Raw genomic sequence first — 12,042 nt, 5'->3', positions numbered from 1 at the left:
ACTGTTTGTGCCTTGGACAAGTCTGTAGTTTCCCTGCCCACGGTGTAATACTACAGCTATTGCTGTTGCTGTCATCAGCATCTGTCTCTTCTCTTTCTTTCACTGATTGGCCACTGTCTGTTACTACTTATACCCAGCAGCGTAGTCACATATTTTTATACACAGCTGATCACTGCTTTGCTTTCAAAATGTGCTCTCTCTGCCCCTCTCCCTTAGGCCCAAATCTAACACATTACAGTACTTACGGTACGTTACAGCTGTGCTTTGGGGTTCTCCCCTTTAGTTAAAGTGAAGAACTGTGAGAAAGGAGAATCCTGGGATAAGCCAAGTACTTACTCTGTGACCCTGGACAAGTCGCTTGACTGTCATGTGCATCTTTCAAACTCAGCTGGAAAAATTGGGAACATGGCAGGAATATGAGTGAAAACATGGGATCTGAGCCAAGCTACCCTGGGAATAATATATCTCAGTTTCCTTTCATCTTACTGGCAGATATCAAATAAAATAAACTGAAATCAGTCTCCATAACCAAGTAACAGAGTTTATGGAGCAAAACACAGTTGCTCAGAGACCTTGTATGACAGGTATACAGCCTCTTCAGTTTTGACCCATTGCATCGAGTTTGATTGCTCTGATTCCCTATTTATAAAAAAAACTCAACATTATCCCAGGTCTGGGAGTAATTCCCACCCACTCCAGTGCTCCCCCCAGCGGATGCAAAAGCGGCATTAATGGACCACAGAGAGAGCCACATCCAGCCGTTAGCTGGAGGGAAAGTTGGCCTCCTTTTTGTTCTGTGTTTGTCAAGCACCTACCACAGTAGGGACATAGTCCATGACTTGGGCTCCTAGACCAGATGTGGGCAAACTACGGCCCGCGAGATGCTCCTGCCTGGCCCCGAGCCCCCCCAGCCCCTCCCCTGCAGCCTCAGCTCACTGCACGGCCGGCGCCATGCTCTGGGCGGCGGGGTTGAGAGCTCTTGCTGGGCCGCACAGCTGCAGAGCCGCAGCCTGACCTAGTGCTCTGTGCTGCGCGGTGGTGTGGTTGGCTCCAGCTGGGCGGCATGGCTGCCTGTCCTTGTGCTCTGGGTGGCCCAGCAGTGCGGTAAGGGGGCAGGGAGTGGGGCAGGGGGTTGGATAGAGGGCAAGAGAGTTCAGGGTGGTGGTCAGGGGGAGGGGCTGTGGATAGGGGTTGGGGCGGTCAGAGGGCGGGGAACAGGGGAGTTGAATGGGGGCAGGAGTCCAGGGGGGCAGTCAGGAAAGGGAGGGGGGTTTGGATGGGGCAGCAGAGGGCAATCAGGGCAGAGGGTCTGGGGGCAGTCAGGGGCAGGGAGCGGGGGGTGTGGATGGAGCAGGGGTCCCAGGAAGGCTGTCAGGGGACAGGAAACGGGGCGGTTGGATAGGGCAGGAGTCCTGGGGGGGGCCGTCAGGGAGCGAGAAGCAGGGGGGGTTGGATGGGGGCAGGGGCCGGGCCATGCCTGGCTGTTTGGGGAGGCACAGACTCCCCTAACTGTAGGGTGACAAGATGTCCCAATTTTATAGGGACAGTCCCAATATTTGGGGCTTTTTCTTATATAGCCACCTATTACCCCACATCCCCGTCCCAATTTTTCTCACTTGCTATCTGGTCACCCTACCTAACCGGCCCTCCATACAATTTTGGAAACCCGATGTGGCCCTCAGGCCAAAAAGTTTGTCCGCTCCTGTCCTAGGCCTACTGTAATACAAATAATAATAATGAGGGAAGGATGATGCAAGTAAGGGAGATGCTGAGCCAAAGAGGCTCAGAAGAAATCCACCCATTTCTTGCCCCTTCCATCAATCCCTCAACAGAAAAAGATGTTCTACTAACATGGAAAATCCCACTGCACCATAGGTGAAAGGGGCGGGATTGTGCTTCTACTTATGTCAGGCTCAATCTTCAAGGTGCTGAGTGCCCTTAACTCCCCCCTGACTTTAATGGGAGTTAAAGCTATTCACCTTTTTCTGGCTGTCAAACATTTTGCATGTAGCTTTTTAGTAGTTTGCACAGTAGCTCGAATGGTACATGTGTTCCGGTGTACCCTCTGCTACATTAGTTAAGGTAGTTCCCTGTGCTCAGGAAACCCTTTTGTTAACACTTCGTTGTTCCTTACAAGTCAATTTAACGTTCTTTTTTCAGGTTAACACCTATCTGGTTTCACGGAGCTGCAACAATAACTGTTAGCTAACCTCAGCCTCCCTTCAGATCACTGCTAATGACCTTCAGCTTTAGTTTGTCTTTCTGTATTTGGGTTACAGCTCACCTCTGCTGGCCCCTCTCTGCTTTCTCGGAGTTCAGATGAAGGAGAGGGCTTTTTGGGTTTACTTTGTGTTTTTTCACATTATGAGTGCTGCCAGTGCAGAAATTCTAATCCTTGGCACAGCTCCACCGGACTCAAAATAGACATCTGCAGCTATTTAGTTTTAATAGAATTGATTTACTAACCCAATCGTAGCTGTCTGCAGCTGGACCTATGGTATCTGTGTTTATTCATGCTATAAAACAATCCCCCTAATTAGCTGGAAAATAATAGAGGACGAGGCTGAGACACAGCAAACTCATTTTCCACTTGTGCTTTGAAACCAAGATTAGAACCCACCTCTGTTGCAGTGGAGTACTTCCACAGCATGCAGTACATGCTAATAAAAGGGCACGACAAATAATACATTTAGCACCTTTCTGGCTAACCACAGCCCCCTTGCTGTTCATTGGCACACCCAGAACTCTGAAAAAAGAGGTTGTAACCCAGGTACATGAGTCAGCACTGCACACGTGTTTTGTGTCACGTAGCTGATGCCTAACGCTGCACCGAAGGGGTTAATATGGCCTTTAGGAAACAAACGTTTTGTGTTTGTCTGACCTTAGTTGCCCTGCTTGGTGTAAGTCTTCTAGAGAGTGGGGGTTTAAAACATACCATTTTGGGGCTCCAACTACCATGTTTTAATAAACTCTTATTACTTTATTAAGACTTACTTATTATCATCATCAAGCCCAGACCCAAGGAAGAGCTCTGTGTAGCTCAAAAGCTTGTCTCTCTCACCAACAGAAGTTGGTCCAATAAGAGATATTACCTCACCCACCTTGTCTCCTAATATCCTGGGACCAACACAGCTACAACACCACTGCATATTTTATCAATGTCAAATTTTGCTCCACAAACTGAACCTTCTGTCAACTACAGTCCTCTGTCTGCCAGACTTTCTTCCTCTAGTAGTACAGCACACCAACCCACAAAATGAGCTGAAGTCAGGTCCCAGTTTAAGGATTCACACCGGTCCTTGGAAAAGCTCTTTCTCCTCCTCTGCGACCTCCACTGTGCTGTGCTCTCACCTTTCACACTGACATCAGCATTCCACCTAGCTTCTGGTTTTTTTTGGCCTTGGGCAAACAATTTAAAGTCAGTATGCTTTAGTTTCTTCATCTGTAAAGTAGGGGTGATGATATTAATAAAGGACCATGTGCTCTTTCAACTGATGTACCATGGAAGGATAAAATATTTTTTTCATTTTCATTGTTAATGGTTAATCTGCCCATTGTTAATGGTTAATCTAGACCTGCCCAGAGACTGGACTGGACATTCAAACCATAAAAGTTACACAAACACACATATGTATAGCTAAGACATAACTAGCAGTACACTATTATTTGGTTGCTTATAACGTGGCTTAGGTTGTATTACAAGGCAGGGAGACAACGGCTGGGTGACCATAACCACCCGAGTAATGTACAATTGCCCTGAAATGCAAAGGCTACTGTAAGAAGTTATTCACTCAGAAATCTAGCATGTCCAGAGGCTTTAAGTACATTTAACAATACAATGTACCTGGGCCTATGCACACAGAGACTTCACGGCTTTCATGTTTATGTGTGTGCGCATATAATTCCATCTTTTGGGCAAAGAAAGTATTAAATCTGAAGGCTTCTGTCTCAGGGTATCAGGCCATCAGGGGAAGGAAAGGGTGGACCATCTCCTTCCAGTGATGGTGGCACCTCACCTTCGGGCTGCGAGGTGTCGCAACCAGAGCCAACGGAGCCACACTTGTCCTCTGGGCAGTGAAGTCTAGCAACCAGAGTCTACAGGGCTGCCCTTGTCCTCCGGGCAGCAAGGCTTAGTGGCCAGCACAGAAAGGAATAGGGGACTCAGTCTCACCAAGTCCCAACCCAGGGCCCTGTGGACCCAGCAGTCCTGGTTTCAGGTTCAGGCTCCCCTCTCAACATGTTCTCTGGGTCACTTCCTACCCTTGCCTCCAGATCCTGCAGTTCTTCTGGAGTTAGCAGCCCTCCATCTCCCTTGTCGACTGGGGTCCTGCCGTGGATTCAGCACATTCAGCCTCCACAGGCAGCATGCATCCATTCTCCTCCTCAGTCCACCCAGACTGAGCTAAGCCGCCTCCTTTTATACACTGCTTCCAAATGGAGCATGCCTAGCAAGGGTCTGGGGGCATGGCCTCCTGGGCTCAAATTGCATGGTTAACCCTTGCTGGGCCAGTGCAGGGTTGGTACACCCCGTCACAGCTTCCCATCATTGTCTCAAAGCTTACTTAATGATGGTGCTGGTTGTAATACATGCCATGAGGGATAGTGATTTTCCTGTTGGTGTTATAATACTTGCTACTGGCCTGAAGCTTTTGACCGTTCTTCTCCCTACCTCCCAAATCTGAAGGATTTCTGTGGAGCAGAATGATGATTATTTAATAAGTATCCAGCTTCAAATAAACCATTTCAGGACAACAAAAGGAAAGGACCATTCTCCTTTTACCTGCCTCCACAAACAAAATGGCACCAGCACTGCATGCCTCAGAGGGGAGGTTCTTGCTGACTCAGAAAAAAATAAAATAAAATAAAAAAGCATGACGGAAGAGGAGAGGAGTGTCATGCTTAGGTTTTGTATGAAACAGCAAGGAAGACATAAGATGCACATTCTGCAGTTAATGGAGTATGACCGGTGAGTTAGCTGAGCTGGTCTATCCCTTAATCAGCTCCACAGCTCTGGCTCCCTCATGGCCCTGATGGAAACGTGAAGATTCCCGCCCCACCCCAGTTTTCTCGTGCCACTTAGTGCGTCATAGACACTGTCCTTCTAGAACTCAAAGAACCAGTACAATGGGGCTTTCCTAAATACAACTCCTTAACCCCTTCCATGTAGAAACATTTGCCATCACATGCAAATAGCCCCACATATGGCTCTTATGGCCCCTTGTCACATTGACAAGGGGTCATAGGAGCCTGCCATACCAGTATACACCAATGATCCTGCTAGTCCAGTATCCTGCCTCTGGCAGTGGCCTATAGCGCTGCTTCAGAGGAAAGCGTTAAACCTGTGGAATGTTTCTAATTGCACAATACTCTAACACTGGTGGGGGGGGGGAATCTCCTTCTGATCCACTTATAGATTCATAGATATTAAGGTCAGAAGGGACCATTATGATCATCTAGTCTGGCCTCCTGCATAATGCAGGCCATAGAATCTCACCCACCAACTCCTGCGATAAACTTCTCACCTATGTCTGAGCTATTGAAGTCCTCAAATCATGGTTTAAAGACTTCAAGGTGCAGAGAATCCTCCAGCAAGTGACCCATGCCCCATGCTACAGCGGAAGGCCTGAAGGATAAGGAGTGATCAATAATCATGAATGAAAAGGTGCTGTTGAGATGCAAAGGCGACTCTAGTTTCACATGGAAAGATGGAGACCCTGTCCGTAGCATTATCTGCTCAGCAGCCTCTGGGCAGGTATGACACAGAAGGAAGTGGAGTGCTTTCAGGGGGATTAGACACTGGGGAACCTGTCTCCATTAACAACCAAATGCATGAAGAATGGATCAGAAATGGGTTCTCAGTTGAATGTGAAAGTGAAATTAAACTATGGACAGCCTTGGTAGAATTCTCTAGTGGAGGAGGAAGCCTAAGTGGAAAAGGATCCAGTGAGTGAAATAAGAGACTACTAAACCTTCAGAAATGTCCAGGGAAGGAGTGCCTAAACAATATGGGTAATTATAGACAAGGCAAAGTTTCATTCAAGCCAATAGCTATCATTAGCCATATGCCAAAGAGTCAAGTCCATCTCTTGCGGCTCTCACTTTCCTCAGGAACAACAAGAAAGGTCATCCAAAGGCCAGCTAAACAACTTGTATTGATATCCTCCAGAAATACTGAATGTCAGCTGATTAGTGTGGCTCTGTGGGGACTTCAGTCTTAAAATGATGGAAGAACACTGCAACACATCATTACATCGGAAAAAGGGGTTGGAGAGAGACAACAAAAAGTGGGAGTCTGGGAGACTGAATAGAGAAATGAAGAGCCAGGGATAGAAATATCTTCATCACCATCTCACAGATGGTTTTGTTTGACACTCATCTTGGACATGTAATAGTAATAGTGGTAATAGTAACAGATAACCTCTGTCTGACACATTCTGGTATAGACTACACCTTTCTCATACGCAATGTGATTGTGGCTGTACCAAAGATGGGACACGGAGCTTGTGCTGCACACTTCCTTTGGAAAGTTGTAACATAGGCTCATGCCAGGAGAACACAGTATTATGCCCTAAATAACTTGCTTGGAAGGGACACCCTTAAAATGGATTAAACCCACAGAGAGAAGCTTCTGAAATCATTGTCTAATGCGGCCAGGCATCTGATACATCTAAAACTATGAAAACCAGACTTATGCTAGGCAATGAATACTGTGGCAAACTGATATTGCCAGCCTCTCCGCTGCTTGTGCAAAGCTCTCAAAAACTTCATGGCTTGGAGGAGACCCACAGCCCTGTGTTCCTTGGCAGTCCTTTCCTTCCCAAAGGGTTATTTCAGCTTTTTTGAGGCTGCACACACAAGAAATATGCTTGGTCCTAAAGCCTCTGAAAGGCATCAGGTTCTAATAATCAATGGTATACCGAGCAGTAGCTAGTTGATTGATTGATCGTGTATGTTTTTGTAACAGTGCAATTTTTCTATTCAATGTTTATCATGTAAGAACCATAGACTCAGGAACATAATGTCCGTTCCATGCCTTGTAAGCAAGGGCATGTAGCTAGTGGTCAGAGGAAAGGAGTTGTGACTCAGAACTAGTGGCTTCTGTTCTCACTTCTGATTCTGACTTATTCTGTAATCTTGGATAAATCAATTATGCCTGAATTTTCAAGCATCCACTAATTTTGGGGAGACAATTCAAGACACCTTGGGCCTGTTTGAAGAGCAGCTTGCCACTCAAAACTCTAATTCAAGGCCCAAGGTGTGTCAGATTAGGCACCAAAAATGTGAGGCACTCGAATTTAAGAAATGAGACCGGACAATCTCTGTGCTTAACTGTATACACTTTGCATTCGGATCCGACTCCGGAGAGCAATCCCAGAACTGTCCATTGGAGGCTCATGCTGAGCTGGCTTTAGAAGAAACTCAAAACCTCAGCCAGATTAAAATGAGGTAGGCTTTATTTTTTACATTATAACAAGACAATTAAGAGGAGAGGAATGTTCTCCAATATCCTCATAACAACTGGAAAAAAATTACAAACCACCATGAAATTGTTTAAAATATTTGTTTTCAAGCATTAGAACAAGAAGTTCCCAACCTAAGCTCTAATTTCCTGGAGGATTTCCAAAGATGTCCACAGTGCAAAAACCCTGATGCCACATATAAGACGGATGTCAACTCTGAGCCTAGAACATACATACACATTCAGTTCCTCCCAGTTCTGCTCACTCATCATCTCAGAAACATGGACCTTGCTGCTCCACCTTGTCCTGCTCATTGTCATAGGCCTTGGAACACTGATCCAGATTTTCCTTTCCCTAAACAGGCATTGGCTCTCCATTCATCCCTCAGCTCATGCCTGATTCTCCTCTTACTTATACCAGTTTTACACCAGTGTAACTTGATTGGCTTCCAGACAGTTCCTCCTGGTTTTCATAAGTGCATCAGGCCCACTGTCTTTCTCTGAAAAATCCTGCAGAAAAAGTTATGCCTGCAAATGCCTGCAAATCCTGTGAAAATCCCCACTACAGCACATTGACTCTGCCCTGGGAGATTGACAAACTCATGCTGTATAGTGGGCAAAAACATAACCCTGTCTCCAAACACCCCGGAATGTTGAGATGAGATTCAGAAACTGGATCTGGAGCCAAATCCTGTGGCTTGAGCCAGCAAATTAATTTATCTTCTCCCCTCTTAAGAATTGCACATACTATTTGGGTTTGGACTAGAGATCCCAAATTTCAGCCTTAAATCCCAATTTGCAAACCCAAAACTACATGAATTGGATCACTGACTTTTGTTCCCTTTGCCAATAGTAGATTTGGTGCATCCTTTTTAGTTCAGGGAGCTAAATCACTTCAGTTTCACTCTTCACAGTAAATCCAGAGATCCAACATGCCTATTCAGTTTCTTCCTACATTACAAAAAAATGAAAAATTAAACAAGACTTCCCAAAATGGAGGATGGATTTTTTTGTGCCTAGCAATTTTGGTGCCCACTGAGCTGGTTGTGAAGTGAGCCATGGTACATCTTGGAAGTGGCGGTCATGGGAGAGACAACAAAAAAGACCAAGAGGCTTTACAGCCAGTGTGACTTATAGGAAGAGAGAACATAAGAATGGCCATACTGGGTCAGACCAAGGGTCCATCTAGCCCAGCAACCTGTCTTCCAACAGTGGTCAGTGCGAGATGCTTCAGAGGAAGTGAACAGAACAGGACAACATATTGACTGATCCAGACTGTTGTCCAGTCCCAGCTTCTAGCAGTCAGAGGTTTAAAGACACCCAGGTTGTCCCTGATCATCTTGGCTAATAGCCATCCACTATCCTGGAAGAATTTATCTAATTCTTTTTTGAACCCCATTATACTTTTGGCCTTTACAACATCCCCTGAGTTCCACAGGTTAACTGTATGTTTTGTGATGAAGAACTTCCTTATATTTTTTTGAAACCCATCAGGTTTGAAACTCATTGGGTGACCCTTGCTTCACATGTTATGTGAAGAGGTACATTCACTTCCTTATTCACTTTCTCCACACCAGTCATGATTTTATAGACCTGTCATATCCCCCCTAAGTCGCCTCTTTTCCAAGATGAACAGTACCAGTCTTCTTAATCTCTCCTCATATGGAAGCTGTTCCACACCCCTTATCATTTGTGTTGCCCTTCTCTGTACTTTTTCCAGTTTTATACTATCTTTTTTGAGATGGGGTGACCAGAACGACATGCTGTATTCAAAGACATACCATAAGTTATATAGTGGCATTATGATATTTTTGATTTTATTATCTATCCCTTTCCTAATGGTTCTTAACGTTGTTAGCTTTTTTAATTGCCACTGCACACTGAGCAGATGTTTTCATAGAACCATCCACAATGACTCCAAGATCTCTTTCTTGAGTAGGTTTCAGAGTAGCAGCCGGGTTAGTCTATATCCGCAAAAAGAAAAGGAGGACCTGTGGCACCTTAGAGACTAACAAATTTATTTGAGCATAAGCTTTCGTGAGCTACAGCTCACTTCATCAGATGATTGAGTAGTAACAGCTAATTGAGACCCCATCACTTTGTATGGGCCGGGAAATGGATTTGGGTTTTGTTTTCTTAAGCTAAGACCCAAGCTGATGAGCAGTTCAGCAGGAAAGGTGCCAGCTCCATGTTCCTCCAATAAACTAACAAACAAAAAAAGGGATCAACTATTTAAAACAAAAGATGTTTTGTCCTGCTAAAAGGGACAGCCCCTTCTGAGCTGTCTCCACACCCTGAAAGGATTAGAAGCATTTAGCTTCACTTCTTTGTACCAATAAAACTATTTGACAACAGGCCTCCTGCTGTGTGGTAATAGAGAACAAGCTGAAAGCTTGACATTGAGTGGGGTGGGGAGTGGGAAAATAGCAGGGTGTCTAGTCAGGTACAGAGGACTTACCTGAACAGGACGGGTAGCTTTTCAATGAGACACTGCGCCTACACAGGTGGACAATTTATGAAGGCAAATTAGCGCAAGAGGTCAAACCTCACACCTGGCAAAGAAGGAGAAGCCTTTAAACAGAAACCACTGAGATGCCTATATGCACAGCAGCTGAACCAAAGGGCAGTGCACTGAAAAAAGGAAAAATTGACACATGCTTTTTTTTTTTAAAGAAAGAAAGAAAGGAGCTAGTATTTGCAGGATCTCTATCCACGTTAGAGAAGGAATACACAGGTGTTCAATGAGTGCACCTGTGACAGGAAGCTGGAGGGAACAATGCAATGCAAACAGGAGAACAGGAAAGTCTGTGTAGCCTGTTGAAAGGACAAAACATGTCAGATGTGTACCTGCTATAGATATGTGGGACAGTGTCAGAGCTGGCTCAGAGCATCTGAAATCTTCATGGAAACTGGGCATGAATAACCGCACTGAGTACAAGCTGAGGGATAACACTGCATAATAGTGATCAGTGGGAAGTAGGGGATGGAGAAGATAATAATATTGACTATAGGATCATATTGACCCAGCTGGGGAATAAATCTTAATGGAGAAGCATTAATAAAATATTACTTGGCACTTTTAGGAGTTTTTTTGCAGATCTCACACCACTATATAAAGGTGGATAAGCATTATTATCCCCATTTCACAAATGGGGAAATTGAGTCACAGTTGGATTTCAGTTTGGGTCAAGCAAAATGAAGTGGACTAGCCCAAGATCAATAAGTCAGTGGAAAAGGCTGGAATAGGATTTGGACTCTTGACTCCCAGAGAGCTGCTCTATAGAATATAGACCATGCCATTTTAAAAAAGCCTAATTCCAGTGTCAAAGGAGTTTAATGTATTTTAAGGATGATGGCAAGTTCACCCTGTTTGCAGCAGGGAAAATAGGACCCTAGTGATAACTCCCAGCAAAGCAGAGGAAGATATGGATTAGTGAAACACAAAAAGGAATTCCCTTACATGTACATTCATCATGCATGTGCTTGGTTTTATTTTGTATTTTGCTTTCCTTGTGAGCATCGCTACTGTTGGAGGCAGAATACTGGATCTCCTAATTAATGATCAGAGCCAATATTTCAAACTCTTTTCTCTTAAATAAGAATCACAGACATTGTGACAGTTACTGACATCAGTACAGGCCACACTGTACTCATATTCCATGTTTGGAAAATTCTCTGACATCAATAGGAATTTTGTGCTAAGGTCAAAGATACTACATGGCCCTAAACAGCTCATTTCCCCCTTCTATTCTATTGGGATGGATCCATCGACAACAAAGCAAAAGAACCAAGATTTTCAGTAATAAAACTAATACCTTTACCTTGCATACACACTTGACAAGCAGCTGCGTTATGCATTGTGAAGAACAATAGGGAAATTTAGCTGTGTATGAGGCATATAGCTATTGAGATAATGAGAACACATAGCTATCCTTTTCATCTAGATTCTTCTTCTATTCTGTCCTTTCAAGGATATCCCATAAAATGTGTGCTATAGTAGACATCAGCAAATTCAGGCAACAGGGACTGTGTTTTCCACTGAATGCATCCGATGAAGTGAGCTGTTGCTCACGAAAGCTTGTGCTCAAATAAATTTGTTAGTCTCTAAGGTGCCACAAGTACTCCTTTTCTTTTTGTGTACAGTAAGTAGATCTGCTATCTTAGATTAACCTTTCAATAGCAAACTCATATCATGCTGACATTTAGGGCAACATTTGCAAAGGACACGCATGTCAAGCATGCAGTAAGATGCAGATAATAGAAATATTTTCATCCACCAGAACAATTAAATGACTTGTGCAGCTGAAGAGCTTGACCCCCAAGTAAAAAACACAAAGCATCCTGCAACCACCTCCCTCCATGTCAGGGAATGATGTTAGGGGATTCACTGAGCATCAGTCTCCATCACATCAGGGGTGGCTTCTCTGCGTGTAAGTCAGGAAGGAAGGAATTTTAAAGAGGTCAAGAGCTGGTTACTGAGCTCTGCCTGGCTGACAGCTCCATTTTCCCAGAGGCCTAGCCAGCATCTGTGATCTTCTGCCGGCAGAATGGCTGGATCAGAACCTAGAGAAGGTGTTTTCTGC

The sequence above is a fragment of the Dermochelys coriacea genome, chromosome 8 (assembly GCF_009764565.3).
Source record: "Dermochelys coriacea isolate rDerCor1 chromosome 8, rDerCor1.pri.v4, whole genome shotgun sequence".
Taxonomy (NCBI): Eukaryota; Metazoa; Chordata; order Testudines; family Dermochelyidae; genus Dermochelys; species Dermochelys coriacea.
Note: the sequence above shows the minus strand (reverse complement) of the source record.